The sequence below is a fragment of the Siphateles boraxobius genome, unplaced genomic scaffold, assembly GCF_051911475.1.
Source record: "Siphateles boraxobius isolate OS27281-9 unplaced genomic scaffold, OSU_SipBor_1 25, whole genome shotgun sequence".
Classification (NCBI taxonomy): Eukaryota; Metazoa; Chordata; class Actinopteri; order Cypriniformes; family Leuciscidae; genus Siphateles; species Siphateles boraxobius.
In genome coordinates this window covers 10,622,543-10,640,806 of record NW_027508866.1, presented here as the reverse complement: position 1 = coordinate 10,640,806, position 18,264 = coordinate 10,622,543, and the positions used below count along the sequence as shown (strand labels likewise).

The following is an 18,264-nucleotide window of genomic DNA, read 5'->3' as shown; positions in this document are numbered from 1 at the left end:
TGTCATAACAGAGTGTGATGCAATAAGGTGTGTTCTTTTTGGATTCTAAAGAAATTCAAGTGGACAAAACCAAGTGCTGAGCGCGCGCACGCGCGCACACACACGCCCTTTAAAGAGAAGGGCTACGGAGAGACTCACATGCACGTACGTCTATAGAACAAGCAAAAACACGTCAATAACGCTCTCTGTAAACACACACACATTGGAAATATTTCGACCCCATACATAAAGACCACACTAAAATTAGACACCAACATCAAGAAAAAAACAAACATTGTTCATTAATGCAAAAAAGAAAAAATAGTTATACAAATTAACAAAAAATAACAAAAACATCGACAGCGATTAAAAATAGAATGTTTTCTAGAGGGGATGAAAAAGCCCAAAATGTCAGACAGCCTACAGACTGTTGTCGCCGGGCGAATGTAACAGCCAACACCAGTCTGATAAGCTATCTGACACACTGGGAGAGACTTATCCACACCAATAAAGACACATAATGAAGCATTAACTCACTTACCAGTGATGAGACGAGAGGGTGGGGATGAAAGAGAGGCGTGGTCACTAATTCTAACAATGTAATGATTTAAATCCCGTTATGGAAGAACCGAAAGCTTTTCCCTTCATTTAGCGGATGTTGTGTGAGATAATCGAATGCTGCTTCTCCTATCTGTCTCAGCCTGACTGTGTTTCCAATCATAGCGAGGTGCCTAACAAGACTGCGTTCTGAGGGCATCAAGCTCGAACGCCCGAAAGACTATCTCGCTAGATTTTGAGACACATCCTCTCTCGCGCGCTACCCTTCTCTCGCTCCCTCTCTACCAGCAGTGTTGCCATATCCGCGTATTATAAGACACTTTTCATTAAGAAGATTAGAAATACGGGAAATTGCGCGTTGCCCTTTTTGGTTTATTTCTAGAAAACAAACGCGTTTAGGATTTCAACGTTACATGACTGTAGAATTCAACAAATAAAACAAATGTTATGTTGTTTTATACAAATTATCATATAGGCCTACATGTATTTTCTTGTTCCTTGGTCTGTTTTTTTTTTTTTAATTTATATTCATTTTGTATTAATTAAAAAGTGCAAACATTTCAATTTGTTTATTAACTTAGATATCCACTTATGTTAAATAGTCAGTTTAATTTAGCAAAAGTATATACTTATATAAAACATTATTTTGTTAATTAATGCAGTCAGGTTAGCGTTGCTTAAAACGTTTCTTTATTTCTGTAATCTAAATGATTTGATGCTGATCAGTAAACTCGAGCCATTGAGTTCGCTTGCTTTTCTCACGAGATCTGGCAACACTGCCTCATCCTTTACGCCAGCAGCGCGCAGTGCATTGAGTTCAGCGGAGGGTTCATTTAAGGTAACGGCAAAAGAAACTCCACACTGTTCCATTTTTTTATACGGCTGTAGCTTCCAGACTCACATACCAGGGCAGCGTTACAAAAAGGCACCGAAAAAACATTTCACAAGCAATTAAAATGAAAAAAAGATGTAAAAATAAGCAATGGACAAGACGTTTGCATAGCCGCCTGATGTTATGCCACCAGTGCAGTGGTTCTTCATCTGGTCTCTGTGGCCCCCAACACTGCACATTTCAGATGCGACACACCCATTTCAGGACATAGAGCCTCTAATAGTCAACTGATATGTTAAATCAGGTGTGTTAAATAAAGGAGACATCCAAAATGGGCAGTTTGGGGAAACCACCAATGCATTAGTTTTAAGATAGATATCCGCATGTAAATGAAACTATTCAAACTATAAAAGAAGGAAGATGATTACCTTTCCAACTGCCAGACAATCCAATCGTTAGTCAAATCCAATCGAGCATCTCTCACAGCAGCGAGCATCATCCAGTCCTCCAGCGGGACCGGATGCTCTTCTGATGTATAGAATACGTGCTATAAGAAGCTAAACGCGCGAAACGTGGCAGCCACCCACGCACATATGTGCCTGAACACAAACGCACTTCTTAATCTGATTGAATGTGTTATTGCATCTGGTGGAGTGGCCCTGTAGTGAGTCACACACACACACACACACACACACACACACACACACACACACACACACACACACACACACACACACACACACACAGACACACACACACACACACACACACACACACACACACACACACACACACACACACACACACACACACACACACACACACTCCTTCTCCTTCTCATATGGATCTCTGGAAACATAACAATAACGAAATAGACGAAAGGAACATTATGATTCACCAAGCTTTTAGAAGACCAGACGATCTACGCTCACAAAAGTAATGGAATACAAGCACCAGTCAATATGCATACCATCTTTTAATGACTTTAAGAGTTGGTTGCATTACTTTACATTCATTTCCTGTGATGCCTTAATTTAATCGATTTTCGAATCTAGTATCAGACAACCACTATAGGCTGGAATATGCAGCGATTCAAAGCAAATTTTTAAATGAAACTAATTTTAAAGCTAAATTAATGCAGTTGGTCCCTTAAGTGTAATAGACCACACAGAACATAAGCCACGGCGCACCTTAACATCCCCACCAATGGGATCAGATAACCTCTGCAAGACACAGAGCTGAGAACATGAGTATCTCCGCGCAATCCGCCAGCTAACCAAGCACATTAAAAAGTAAAAATGTTAACCGATAACCATGATACAGAAAAACCCTCAATAAAAATTGAGAAAAATTAACCTATTTTAGCGTTAACTCTCATCAGACTGAGGAGGCTATTCAAATTTTGGGTTTCTTGATTTAGTTTAGCTCTGTGTTTGCTGTTAGATGCCACAAGTTCAAGATGCATCAAACGAGAAACGAACCACACTGATCACCATCTTCAGAAACCTGTAAGGAGAGAGAGAGAGAGAGTAAGAGAGAGAGAGAGAGAGGGGGGGGGGGGGGCAGTCAATTATGCATAATCTTTACTGCATTAACTCATCAGAAACATCTCAGGTTAAGCAATTACTCATCTCCACGTGCTTTTCTTTCCAATCTCTCCGTTCCTTTACAACAAGATTTACTTTAGTGACACGTGCACAGTGGCATCGTCTCTTCCTGTCGGTTGAACAAGCCCACAGCTTTCCTTAAGTAACTGCAGGAGGTTCAAGTTACCAGAAAAAAGGAACATTGTTCCAGAAACATCCGTAATCTCTCATTGTGCAACTTCATCTCTCTCTCTCTCTCTCTCTCTCTCTCTCTCTCTCTCTCTCTCTCTCTCTCTCTCTCTCTCTCTCTCTCTCTCTCTCTCTCACTCTTTCATTTCCTCCTCCCACACGTACACACGCATGCACACACGAGCTGGAAAAGCGCTTTAGATAAAATGAACGAATTGCACACGGGCAGATGAAGGTAAAAAAAAAAAGGTGTAGCTCTTTGTTTCCGTGCGCACTTGTGAGGGATCAGTGGCAGGAATCGAGAGTACAGCCTCAACCCCCCCTCTCCCGCTTCCCTTCCTAACGCCCCCCCCCTCTCCCCCTTCTTTTACTCCCAGGGGCCCCTCCCGTCTCCGGCTGCGCTGGGTTCAACAGGGTTCGGCAGCCGAGAGGGGGGAGTTAGTGTGACGCGGGGGAGTGTCCGGTTCACTCAAAGAGCTCGGAGTGTGACTCAGCATCCCTCCTCAGCCAGACCCCGAACAGGCCCCCGCGACCAACCACCGCACGGCCCACGCGGAGCCCCTGACACTACGGTCTGCCACATGCAAACAATAACACCTCACCGGAATCACACAGTAGAATAAAACCAGTCTCCAAGCGGTAATTAGGGCAGGGAGGTAATTAGGATGTGGAACAAAAAAGAAATAGGGGTGCGTGAAATAAATTAAAAGGAGGAACGGAGGGCAAATATACAAAAAAACTAAAGCCACGTCTGTGAATGAGGTAAATTTAAGAGAAACTCTGTATGAGTGATGGGACTTACGATTGGGGTGACCTCTCCTGCGAGCCGCCCGCCCGTCCGGTCCGTTGTTGTAATTTTGCCCTCTGGGCCTCAAGGTACTCTCTGAAAGACTTCTGTAGAGAGGCGCCAAACAGGGGAAGAGCTCTGTGACAGAAAAGAAGAAGAGGAGGAGGGGACGGTACAGGAGAGGGAGAAAGAAAGAAAGAAAGAAAGAAAGAAGGGGGGGGGGGGGGAGAGGTCACATAAATTTCACTTACCGACTCGAGAGGTCAGTGAGTTTCCTTTACCCTGCCTCTCCTTTCTCTCTTCGCTCGCAGACAGAGGGAGATAGAGACCGAGCTGTTACGGAGTTTATCCCAGAAGACAGAAACTCAAATAAGAGAGGGGAAAAAAAACCCTGTAAAAGTACAGCTTGTTCTGGGAACTACATATCCTAAGCAATAAAAATAACGGAGAGAGAAAAAAAAACACGCAGAGATACGCAGACAAATAGAAAGAAAAAAAAAGCTTGTCCTGAAGGCATGCTCACACAGGGAGCCATCCTCACTCACACTCTCCTGTAATGTCCCTCAGCCAGGCTGAAGGAAGAAATGAATGATTTCTCAGAACTCACACATTTATCACCGGCGGTTCCTGTAAGAACTGGTTTCAGCCAATTAATGAGGAAGTAAGTCCATGGCGTGTCTTTACTGGTCGAGAGAGTGTAAACCCCACCTACTTGAAAGCAGGAAGGCGGGGCTTTGTGAGAGACAGCCCATATTAGGAAACCCTTTTATGAGATTCAGTCACTACCTACCCATACCCACCACCCCCACCCCCACCCCAACAACACACACACATACACACACACGGAAAGGAAAAGAGAAGGAGATTGCAAGCAAGCCAAGGAAATTAATTAAAAATAAAAATTGTACATACAGTTTTTTTAAACTTAAAGTAAAATTCTTCAGGGGATTTAATGATAAAATGACATTTGAGTCAGAATTAAACTTTTTTTTTTCCATGACCTGATGCTTATTGACACACTTGGACTTTTGTTTTATCACTTTACACGGTCATGTGCCCGATAACGTTCTCTTTGAACTCGATATTTCACAGACGCAAACAGGACCCTCTGCCCACTCGAGTTTCTGAAAGTGCAACTTCACGGATAAACAATAGATGAGCTCATACTGGTTATTTTGTTAAATCATTAACCAAAAGCACTATCATTATCCACCCATGATGTGGGTTAACTAAGCGCAAACACATCAAGCACAAAAGGAGAAGCAAAATGATGCAGGTTTATAAGGACGTTACTGAAAATCCACCATCAAAACCAACACCCACACACCTCAGAGGAGAACATACCAAAACCCAACCAACTGTAAACACACAGAGAAGCTAGCATTAGCACATCTGAAGTATAATCTCAGATCTAAACCTTCATTAGTTTTGTTTTCTGTCAGTGGGATTTTGGAGCACAGGTATAACGAAATGCTGTTGCGCTAGAACAAAAGAGTCAGATCAAAAACTTGTGTCTTTGTGTTTGAGAAATTGGCGGGCTCCAATCGAGCCTTGTCCGATGAGCCACGGTGAGTCAGTGCCTGTACGAGTCAGATATTACACTCCTACCAAGTCAGAAGCACGCTACTAAAACATGAGGACTATCTTCATGTCCATAAAACAAGGATTTTCATTTTGCTTCTGGAACTTTCTAGGGCAGAGATCTCTTTGGAAAAACATGCCGGACTAAGAGATAGATATTCACTGTCAACATTGCATGATCTGGTCATATTTACATTTTCAGATGAAAAAATGTTTTGTGATATGTCTTGGAAAATGCTTTTTTCAAGGCAGATTTTGTTCACTGTGGAACCCATGCGATTTGTACAATGAGGGGCAATAAAAGTGAGTACTTGAAATGTTTCCAAAATTATATCTGGCATGGTTTTGGAGTGAAAACATATTTTATGGTGGGAAAGTATTATTTCTGCTGAACAACAACCCTGAAAGTGTATATCATGAGGTTATCAGAAGAAAAACAACGTATAGCCACAACAACAATTCTTGTGCATATCTGAGTAGGAGGAAAATTAATTTCGAGTTGTTACGACATGTAACGTAAATTCTGCAGAGAGATGGAATGCATTTGTTTTTCAGTAGCATGTGTTAGCTAATAAAAATATGAAAATGGGCATAAAAGTTGATAAAAATCTGCTAAAAATGTATTTCATGTTAAACTAAATGCTATAAATGAATGAACCCCTCAAAACCTCAGATATTTCCAACACTACACACTAGTTATACATTTTTGATTAATTGCTAAAGTTGTTTCTGTCCCGTTTGTGAGTAAAAATAAAATAAATATTGTTATGTTTGCAACTGTGAGTAACGGTTGTATGAAAAGGTTAAAATGGAAAATTCAAAATTGAAGCCAATTATCAACTTGGCAAAAAAATATCATATATAAACAAAGTGCAAATAAGTCAATTAGATAGGCCTATACTGCTTGCTTTTCAAAAACTGTTTTAATGTGTCTTAACAAGGAAAAAAACTAAAGGTGTAATTTCCTCTTTTTAACTTTGTAAAAAAAACCTCTAGTCTACAGTGCACACTGTCTATGTTTATTGTGGATAAACATGTAATTTCCCCTAATAATTGTATTAATTGAAATGCGTGTTACACTGTTTTAATGTGTTGAGACTTGTTTTTCTGCAATTGCATCATATTTTCTATTTTTAACCATCTACATCATTCAATGTATGAAAATTCCTTTATGAGTTTTTTTTCATGAAAGTAAAAGGCTTAACATTGCACAACACACATGCAACTGAATTACATTATCTAAAATACTGAAGCAATAACAGATCAATAATTAATTATTGTTCAAAATCAATCATTAAAACTATTGTATGTTGTGTTCAGTGTATTTAAAAATGACCAGGGATGATGAGTCAATAATTCAAAATAACATTTCAGTTATGCTGGATTTACAGGAAAGCCATGCATCAGTTTATCAAATCTGTTCGCAAAGCGGCTTTCTTGCATTGAGTGAAAAGCCAGCAAAACACTTATATTTGAAAAAGAATTTCCTTTTTTTTTTAAATGTTTTATTATATAAAAAATACATATCCGTTAAATACATAATATATGATTATATATTATATAATCTATCTATATGTTTTAAAATTAAGCACTAATTATTTATAATTCACAACATATTGTATCATAATAAGAAGAGTTCAGATGCAAAAGTGCCATCTAAAATTTTCTTCAAGTGATCATTGTTATCAAACTCGTATATTTAAGTTGAGTAATTTCACTTAAATTACAATTAATAGGTAATTTTCATTGTCATTCAAGTGAAATTACTGAACTTAAATATACGAGCTTGATAAAAATGATCATTCTGGAAGAAAATTTCAGATGGCACTTAGAGGCTTTTACATCTGAACTCTTCATATCATTTATTCTATCAATTAAAATCACCAAAAAAACTCAAAACTGACACAAAAACACGGCAATCACACAAAGACCAATACACCTAATGAGCGTGTCAGCAGATAAAGACCCAAGTCCTCCCACAATGCCTAGTCACTCACACCTAGGATGACTGCAGAAAGCTAACAATGTTATCAAGGTTCACCATATTGATTAGAATGGATTAGTCACTTTTAAGTGATGCTGAGGATGTCACGGCCAGCATTAAAGCACAGGTGAGCAGACTGAGGTCATTTCATTAGTACTGGCTCCTATGTGTCTGTCCATCTCTCTGCTGGGTGACATCAGTGACAGGAAATGGGAGATGATTCAAACACATTGCAGGGAAGGATGATGATCCTGTAGAAGAGGATGATGAGGATGCCGGTCATCGGCGATGTGAAATCTAGAGCATGACAGTGCAGACAACTTCTCCTCACAGCCTGTTTGACCGCACAAACTTCTGACTCAGCGAGCTCCAAGTCTTTGCTAATGTCAACAAGATCGGGCGAGAAAAATAAAGAAACGGGGAGAGCAACAGATGACAGGCTGACACACTTTATTGAGGAGTGAGGCATGGTGGAGGAGAGGAAGACTGTGGGATTAGCTAAACATATTAGCATGAGTGTACGCTCGAAGCTGTAATTCTCTGGCTGAAATTAATTTAATTGCGGACAGTAGGAAATGGATTTTCTTAGCAACAAACTTAACTGCAAATTCTATGCAAACAGCTCAATTTTCAGTTACATTAGCGTGTATACAACCTTAACACAAGCTACCAGAACATACCAAAAACTACTATAAATCTTAAAGGGATAGTTTACCCAAAAATTTAAATTCTCTCAATTACTCACCCTTCTATTGTTCCAAACCTGCAAGACCTTCGTTCATCTTCGGAACACAAGTTAAGATACTCTCTGACCCCCCTAGCAACATCATAACCACTTTCAAGGTAGTAAAGACATTGTTAAAATAGTCCATGTGACTACAGTGGTTCAACCTTAATGTTTTGAAGCGACGAGAATACCTCTGTGCGCAAAAAACAAAGTAAAATAACGACTTTATTCAACAATCTCTTCTCTTCGGTGTCAGTGTCGCTTCATAAAATTAAGGTTGAACCCCTGTAGTCACATGGACTATTTTAACTATGTCTTTACTACCTTTCGAGGCCTTGAAAGTGGTTAGGTTGTTGCTGTCTATAGGGGGGTCAGAAAGCTCTCGGATTTCATCAAAAATATCTTAATGTATGTTCTGAAGATGAACAAAGGTCTTACGGGTTTGGAATGACATGAGGGTGAGTAATTAATGACTGAAATTTCATTTTTCGGGGAACTAACCCTTTAATATAACAGAACATTACACACTAACAAAGTCTCTTTCCTTCCTTCATTTTGCTCAAAAACACATAAATAGGCCAAACACTTAATTTTAACAATAAACCTGCCTTTTAAATCCAATGCAAAGCATACTGGGAACTAGAAATCCCCTGCCTGAATGAATAAAATTATCCATGTTCTGTTGCAAATGCACTAAGCAAATTCATATTTTACCAATTTAAAAGTATTAAAATTAGCATACAATTTTTGCTCAATTTGGTCATAATAATAAATGAAGGAAAGAGCAAAAAAAATAAAAAAGAGGTCTTGTAACACCATTAACTGAATTACTTGTCAACACTTGTGTTTTACACACTGTAATTTTTGGAGAGTTGACTAAAAAACATACTCAGAAGCGACATCGTGCAAGAAGAACTATAGGATCAGGATGCAGGAAGGTGAAAACAGACAAACAACATGGGGATTTTTGGAGGTAAACAGGTTCCCGCTTCCTTTTTTTTCTCGTCTCTCTATAAAACAGTTAATAATTCTCAGTCACCATCTGACCACATTCTAATGAGCTATCATTTCCTGTAGCCGTTACAATTTCTGTCTCTTATTTTCCCCCCCATGCTATTCATTTCCTTGAGACTGAATTCCTCAAGTCTTGAGTCACAGGTGACCTCTGACCTCAGGTCCCCTCTAAAGCTGCCAGTCAATGTTCCGTCTAAGCTGTGCTCGTGCACAGCCGCACACTTCTGATGTCGCTCCCGCGCAAATGAGAACAAATTCTGCATAGAATGTAGACTAACTAAACAAAACAAAACAAAACAAAAAAAGTGGGAAAAACCTTGACATTTAAGGAATCAGAGTTAAAATAAATGGATGCGATTTCGACTTCAAGACCATCGATTTTCAGTCCAGAACTGAAGCTGTGAGAAATTGTATGTGTAAATATGCAGGGCTGACTAATTCGCAAGATAAAGGTTGCATTACTAGAGAATTTATGTCATCTGCAAAGGCAGTGCATCATTGCTCTTTATCTTGTTTTATGATCTTGGCTAATGTTATCATGACAAAATGAGTTATCTTGAAGAAAACAGAGTTTGAAAAAAAAAAAAGGTTGGAGTGAATGAATTATTCCGATTATTAATCAGACTTAAAACAGCCAAAGATGTTGCCTGTGTATATACTATATGCATTCATCTGATTTTGTATTAATTAATTATTTAATAATATAAATGAATAATAATTTATAATAATAATATCAATTAATAATTAATTAATAATAATAATTTGTCCTAATTCAATATACACATGATTTATATATTTTTTAATTCATTATTTTTAGATTATTCATTCATTTATATTTTATTTAAAATCTGATTAATAATATACATTTATTTAATTCATTTCAAATGTATATTATATCATTTATATTTCTCTGTTCAGGTGGATGAGGGACACGCCCAATAAAAACAGGCTGTGCTCAGCAAGAACAAAAATTAGAGGGAACATTGCCGCCAGCTGATGAGGACAGCCATTTTTAAATAAAGGGTGGAGGCCATGCACCAGTGTACGTTAAGCACTGACATTTACAGCTTCTTCCCAACATAGACAACATCTGTACGCACTAATGGAGTAAGCGGTTTTTAAAAAAGGCCTCGATCAGTTTGTCCTATAATCATTTACAGTGCAGTTATTTTAAAACAAAAGAAGGTATCGCTCTGAGGAGGAATTGATAACTGCACTGCTGTTCACCTCTGGTCTGGTTCTTGGTGTCAGTTAAAACTAGCTCCATGTTACATGAGGATCTTTCCCAATGACCTCATGAGCAAACCACGAGGACGCGTTCTGAATGGAGATCCCCAAACTCAGGGTATTAATCACTCTCTCTCTCTCTCTCTCACACACACACACACACATACATTGCTTTACGTGCTCACACTCATTCCTGTTTCTCCACCAGCTGCGCCAGTCCCATGTTTAAACAGTAAGAATGAAGTAAAAAAAAAAAACAGACTAAACAAAGGAGAAGAGGAAGACAGAAAGAGAGGGGTGAGATCACTCCTATTTTGGAAAAGACTTATCAGCTTGGGACTGGGAGACAGGGAATACTGATCTCTTCCCCTCTGGGGCTCTATGCCTGCTCAGAGGAGGAAAAAAATGAGTAATTATAGCAAACTCATACAAGTGTCACTTCCCACCACACAGGCTAGATACTCGTCACCTCGAACACACAAACATACGTACACAAAGCAGACAAGTGTGCTTACAAACTCGCACACCTCCACTAAAGAGCCAAAAACTTTTAGTTTATCCATCGACAGGCTGTGAAATCAATCAAAAGGCCGAAATAATCTGATAAAAGACACAGAGACTAGTGACCTGCCTTGCAACCTACAGCATACATAGGCAGCTGTCTACTAAGGATGCATCCGAACTGTCATGGAACATCATAAGAAACAAATTTGGAACATTTTAGAGATGCACCGATCCATTACTCTAGCATTCTTTACCGGATCGGGTATTGGTCAGACCGGACCAATTCAAATCCGATATTGCACGTAAACAATTCTTTATTATTGTTAAGAACCACAAAAGGCACAAAAACTTTTTAAAGCAACAAAGTTTTCGCGCACTATATTATAAGTGTTTTGAAGCCATTCTATAGTATAATGTGAGGTAGAAATGAATGTTTTAGTCGGTAAATTCAAGTTCCCGTAAACACTTCCCTCCGCACGATGAAACTCTCTCCAAGATGATTCAGATTCAGTGTTCCTAATATACTTGATCTGTAGACAAAGGGTTATGGTTTCGCATAAAATTACTTTATCATGCTCTTTATCTCTAAATCATGTTACTTTCTACAGGGTGTCAGTTAGACAACAGCACTGGAATAGAGAGCACTATGAGTCGTTAAAAACAGCATTTAACATAGATATAATACACTAAGCAGATCTACAAACCTTTTCACTCATGCCACAAGGATCAGTTGAGGTCATGATGCATTATCACGTTTACTGTTATTACCTTGTCAGTTCATAATAAAAGAGACATGTTTGCAGTTGTGCTGCCCTGACATACAATTCAATTATCTCAACAGCTTTAAACTATAGAATTGGTTTATATGAAAGGTTACAAACGCTAAAATGTCAAGTCATCCTCATTTATATAGCGCTTTTAACAATGTAGATTGTTTCAAAGCAGCTTTACATAGATAAACATATAATTTAAGGTAAAAGAGATTGGTTCGGTTTTATAGTGGCTCTTGAAAAATGTTTTTTCCAGCTAAAGTTAGTTTTGATTGATTCACTTTCGTCTAAATGATCATTTGTTATTAAATTAGGGGCCACTAAGACGACACCGTTCTCTCTAAACAGACTTTAAACGTGAACCTGTGATAGACGCTGATGGCGTTCACATGCGCATTAAGAATTGATTCTATAGTTATGTGCGTTTGAATATATGTGCGCAGGTTTGTAATTCCTTACAAACCATGCCTAAACAAACTACTTGTCTATAAATTGATGCAAAATGATGCCATAGTATTTAGTTTTACATTTTTTATTATTAAGACACCATTTTAAATAGTTTCTTTGTCTGTTTATTTGTTTCGGACAATTGCATCACCTGACATTTTGGGTGTTTAAGATAACAAAACGTAAAACTAAAAACTAAATAGGTTTTATAGATTAAAATGTCACATTTCTAAAGTCATCACTTTTTTTTTTTAAAGGAAATGATGCACTTGGACACACAAATATGCACGTCGTGTCATTGAGCCATATATAGATTTCTTCACCGCTGCCTTAGAATTTGGTTAAAACATGTTTCTCAGTTTTGGTGAGGGCTTTTTGGTATTTTTGGTCACATGTCCTTGTGAAGGCTAAAATGCTGTCTCCAATTCTGTTGCTCACTTGGTTTTGGAAGAGAGCACCAGCGATGAAAGCTGTTTGTGCCAAAATATCAGCTGAAATTTTCAATTGACATAAATCGTTCCTATGTACCCATGCAACAAGCTAGGGCACGAGAGATCAACCAGACATCAGGCATCCTTCAAAGCCAGCTCTGATTACACAGGAACACAATTCAGAAAATCATAAGGGTGGACTGTCTACTGACTCACTGGAGGACCAAACATGCCCAGGATGACTGTGCGGGCAAGGCCAGGCTGGGGTAAAGCTTGGGTGTCTAGTTCAGGAGGATGTGACGATGGTGTTGCCACAGTCCACCCTGTAGTGCCCTTCCCTTCCTCTCAATCACAAAACACTGGCACTTCGGCATGGTCATGAGACACACTGGCTGGTGAGTCTGCAATCTGCCTATTCTAGCTGACCACTGCACTGGAGACGCTCTATAACTATACAGTTAAAGTGGAAAAGACGTCACCAATGATGCTATTAATAACATATAAATAAACATTACGCTCATTAAAGGTCAATTTAGTTATAATGAAAATCATGCAAACAAGTAAACAGGATATTTAAACGTCAGAGCAACACTCAGAACGGCATCCAATGTTGACGCACTTGCGGCTGCTCTGCCATAGTAGCTAACTTACAGACGCATGATATAGGTTCGAGACTTGTATTTGACGGGAGTGATGATTAAGAACAAGAGTTTTGAAACGGAAACACACACACACAAAGATAGCAGCAACAGAGGTGCATTAACATACATATATCAACACAAACATGAAGATCTGCTGTCGCATATCACACAGGAGGAAAAATAATTGGAATAACCTGATAGGAGGACTACTGAGAAAATACTAAAGGAAGGAAAAATAATTGGCTTCCAATTAGGTCAATTTTAAGGTTACACGTAGGAATTTAAGGAGGGTACAAGCTTGGGTATAAAGATGTCCTGAAAAGAGATCTGATAAATTTCAGCATACCAGCTTGCTCGTGGAACTCGGCAGTGCAAAACCGAGTCGAATGGAGGGCTGAGCTATACAGAGGAAAGGCTCAAGTCCATGCCAACGAGCTTTAGCGTCTAAAAGAACTGAAAGTTTCCTGAAATCCAACCAAATCCAGCCTATTGTCACCTGCATTGTTGCTCGCGACAGAAGCATGCCAAGGTTGTCATAATGACATTTCGTCTGCACACAACTTTTATTCTGAAATATGCAGAAGAGTTATACGAGACGAATGCATTCACACACCTCCAGAGCTGTAACCGCACAGGAACGGTGCTCTCTGTACAGTCATACAGTGAGGCAGCTGTAGGTTGAGTTCTCCGGTGAGCTCTAGGTCTGCGGGTAAACCGTGCTCACCTTCAACAGGATGTCACTTAACCAATCACCCGAGTCACAGACGAATAGATTAACAGAACCCAAAGCAGATAACTATAATTGAAAATGTGTTAAACCAAAAAAATTATTGTTAAACCAACAATATGATATCATGAACCAACAATATGACAAAGAAATCACATTATTTTTTTAAGCACAATTCACTATAATTTGAATGTAGTTATAAATATAAATCTTAGATTTATAGATTGTTACCATTTATACATTTCATACTATTCATTTCAAGTAAGAAAAGAGCCTGACGCTAGTTTATTTAATTTATTTTCATTTATTTTGTCATTTCAGATGCGTTAAAACATTAGCATTAAATTACAATATGTATTTGAATTTGTAATATACTGAAATGCACTTTGCATTCATATACTTTCTCTGGAACAATCAAAAAGCATATTTCCAGAGCCATTCCCCCTCCACTTTCCTGCCAAAATCATGTCATTCTGATGATAAATTAGCTAATAAATAAGATTCTTTAATATACACAGATATAAAACATTTAAATGTAATGGACTTCCAATGTAAATAAACTTGCATGCGAGAAAAGGGATTTACCACTCTTGTGGGGTCATGCAACAAGGAGGGTGTTGTTAAAAAACTTAGTTTAACGGTACTTAGTTGTATGGCACGAACAAAGAACACATGCATCTAGAGCTCTCTAAGCTGAAGAATTGAACAAAATGCCCCTCATTTTCCCCTAAATGCACAAAATATACTGACATGTGATTCAGGTTTGGTTCTGATTTATCTCAAACTGTTCAAAAACTCCTGAAAAAAGCACCTATATATTGTTATGCAAATGTTCAAAATTCCTGCGTGGTGTGCAACACTCTTCTAAATTCAAACTGCTGCGCGTGAAAACAACCCAGCCCCCCAAAAAATCCCTCTTTTCGCACTAACATTGACCAACATTGACCCCCCTGCACAGTTTAAACATGTCTACCTGAAAGAGGACAGTAAAACAGGCTCATGACTCAGATTGTCAACTGGACGGGGCTGCAATGACTCGCACGGCTTCCCGCACAAAAAGAGGCCTAGGGCAGCAGCTGCAGATAAAGCTGTCATCTCGCTCACATCTAAAGAAATAAGTCATTGATAGATTCTGTTCTGTCATGCTGGTTAAAGTCTTAGTAAGACAATTAAAGACCTTTGTTCACTGTTTAACACTTACAAAGCCTAGTTTCTGTAGTGCACTATGCCACGTTGCAAGTGTGCAACTGGATGTGCAATCGGTTTATTCATCCCCTTGTGATTCTAATCCAGTATCTGTCTACTCATAAATACTGGGAATAAAGGGCTGATTATTGTCCTGCATATTATTATGGTCAGTATTAGTAAGACAGCTCTTACTAACATTCCAGTAAAAAGCTCGATCGCCACCCAGTCACCCTCCATGGGGACTCAATCCTGAGACCTTCTACTCAATGCTGTCTTTGTCCGGTGATGCCTCTCGAACAGGTGACTTTGCCCTCTGTGCTTTTCCAGAAAAGAACAAGAATTTAACTCCTCCATGCCAGGAATGCAACAGCAAATTAGTTATTTATAATCACAATTTTAAGCCAGTGAGCGTACCAGAAATAGCAAGGGTGGTCAGTTAGTAATGTCCCCTATTAGCACTGGAATGAGTTGACCAATCACATTAGTCGACTTTAGCTTTGATTTCTCCTGTCAGGAATATCTCTTTTCCCATCCTTCCACTGTTTTCTCTACTTCTCTTATCTGTCTTGGCCTGTCACCATCAGTCACATTTAAAGTACTTTAATAAAAAACAGGGTCATCTGCATATTCTTTAATCTGACTATTCACGAATGTTCTTAAGGAACAGCAGGAGATGCTGTCAGATGGAAATGTATGCTGCTGCATTTAGAAAGGAAGCATTCCTCTGTTAATCAGTTAGCCGACACTCACTTTGAGCTCATATACTGAGTTCATGACTATCAATACAATTCTTACAGCAAGTTGTATTTGAATAGGCACAAAATGAACCACACACAAAAGCGTTTTTTGAATGAAAACAACCGCCTGGCTTAACCAATCAACTGTATTGACGTGATATCATCGACGGGAGGGGTTAAATGAGGTGAGACCACAGACTGTTTCAGTATGATTTAACAGGCACACTAAGCCAAGACCTAAAGGTATAGTTCAACCAAAAATGAAAATTCGCTCATCATTTACTCACCTATATCTTTTCTTTTCCCAAAAGTAGACGTTTAGCAGATTATCTGAGCTGCTTTCTTCTATGCAATGAAAGTTAATGGGGTCCAGGGTCAAAGCCATATGAAAGTTTTAAGTCGTTATTCTCTGAATATGTTTTTGTACAGCTTTGGTCTCCATTCACTTTCAATGTATGAAAGAGAGCAGCTCAGATGTTCTGCTAAAGATTTCATTTTGTGTTGCACGGAAGAAAAAAATGTCAGTAAATGTGACAAGATTGTCTTTTCTTTCATTATTCATCTTCTCTTTTTTTTTTTACACTACCTGCAAAGCAAGCCCATACAGACGGAGCAGTTTCATATCTACAAGCAAGCCTGCCCTTGGCAAGGCATTAGATCTCACTCGCGATTAGCCAGCAAATCAGGAAATAACAATAGCATTAATATAAGAGAACAGTAAGCCACACTCCATATGAAACAAATAAAAAGACTTAAACAGGAAATCAAAGCCTTTCAGGACTACTAGACTACTACAGTAATGTCAAATCATGCATAGTCTGAAGATAATTTGCACTGAGTGAACAAGGACACGGTTCCATTCCAGTAATTGCTTGTTTTCACGTTTTGTTCCGACTTTTGAATAAAGCCCCCCCCCCATATCCTGTAAAAAGCTGCTTCAGGAACCTGGTATCTCCACACGATAGATAATTTGGTTAAGTGTACTTCCACAAAATAAAGCGAGACTTTAACTTATTGACGTCACAGTTATTTAGCAGCACAGGTCCTCACAAATCAGCTTTTCAGAGACTTTGCCAAAACTGTAATGCATAAAATCAATCTTAACTACAAAGATAAAAGATTTTCTATTATCAACCATTGTAATTTATAGATATTCCAATTTAAGACAGGACAATCCACATAGCAATAAACATATAGTTATAGAACACACACTGACCGGACTGAAAACAGACATCCATCATTTAATCGTGTGTTTGTTCTTCATTTAAACAATTCTTTAGGGCCACATTGGACAAAACCATTGACCTGGTCATGAAATACAATACATGCAGAAACTGTAGCCTATATGTATATTTAAAATTCTTGGCAAACAATGCATAAATGCATTTCATTGGTATTAATCTTCAAATAGTAATGTATGTGTCTCCTCTATGTCCCACAGATAGGATGCATTAAATAGAGCTGTTTTTCTTGTTCCCCTTTTTTTTTCTTTGGACAAATATTTGAAGCTATTTTTCCATCTATAATATCTTCTCATTGATTGAACTTTGCTTTGAAAATAGTAAATGAGTAAAAAGTAATTTCTTGTTATTGAACATACCATGACATGTCCATTTATTACAGTACAAATAACTAAATTATTTAGTTTCTTTTAAATTCTAGAGACTGTATGTACAAACATAATCACTGCTTTCCCATTTTTTAAATGTAATGAGCATTTATAAAATCGGCTAAATATAGTATGTGCTTCAGAACCAGCAAATTAACAACAACAACAACAACAATAATAACACACAAAAATGGCAGCTAAGTGAAAAATATTTTTCACCAGATTCTAAGGGTCAGAATTAAATTAGAACATAAACTGGTATGTAGAATCACTTAAAAATTGAATTTATGGAAATCACTATACTTTAAATAATCTTAAACATAAAAAGGTTACATAATCGGTGGCTTGCACGTTGCTCACAATTCAGGGTCAACCTCTTTACCGTTATACATTCAAACTTAAATGAATGTTTAGCCATGTGTCACATGTGTGAATTTAAGCACATTTACCCTGCTACAACGGCAACCTCATAAATAAGAAATGAAGAATTTACTCGGTTTCACTTTGAGGGAAAGAGAACTGAAAGCTTATCCCATATTTGCATCACCCATACAAATCCTGCTAACATGAAATACACCAGAAAGTCATCTTGGATTTCACATCACCACGTTTATATATTTTAACTTTCAATTATAGTATAATCTATCAAAATGACATGGCCACAGTTTCTATAATATCATATCACATATAATAGTTTTAATGATAAAAAGGATTCAAATAAGCCTTTAAAAAACTAAAAGTCTCAC

The 18,264-nt window shown here is 38.1% G+C and overlaps 1 protein-coding gene across 4 annotated transcripts in view; it reads right to left on the bottom strand.

Moving 5' to 3' along the window:
- Window positions 1-1,035: 1,035 nt before the first annotated feature.
- Window positions 1,036-18,264, bottom strand: part of LOC143749886 (vacuole membrane protein 1-like) — a 60,018-nt gene continuing 42,789 nt past the window's right edge. For 2 of the 4 annotated variants that reach the window (XM_077242556.1, XM_077242553.1), the window contains 2 exons: window positions 3,947-4,069; window positions 1,036-2,875 (listed from right to left, as the gene is read on the bottom strand). The gene's annotated coding sequence lies outside the window, so the exon portion shown is untranslated. Of the gene's footprint in view, window positions 2,876-3,946; window positions 4,070-18,264 lie in introns of those variants that run through there. The other 2 variants (XM_077242552.1, XM_077242558.1) reach the window with 1 other exon arrangement.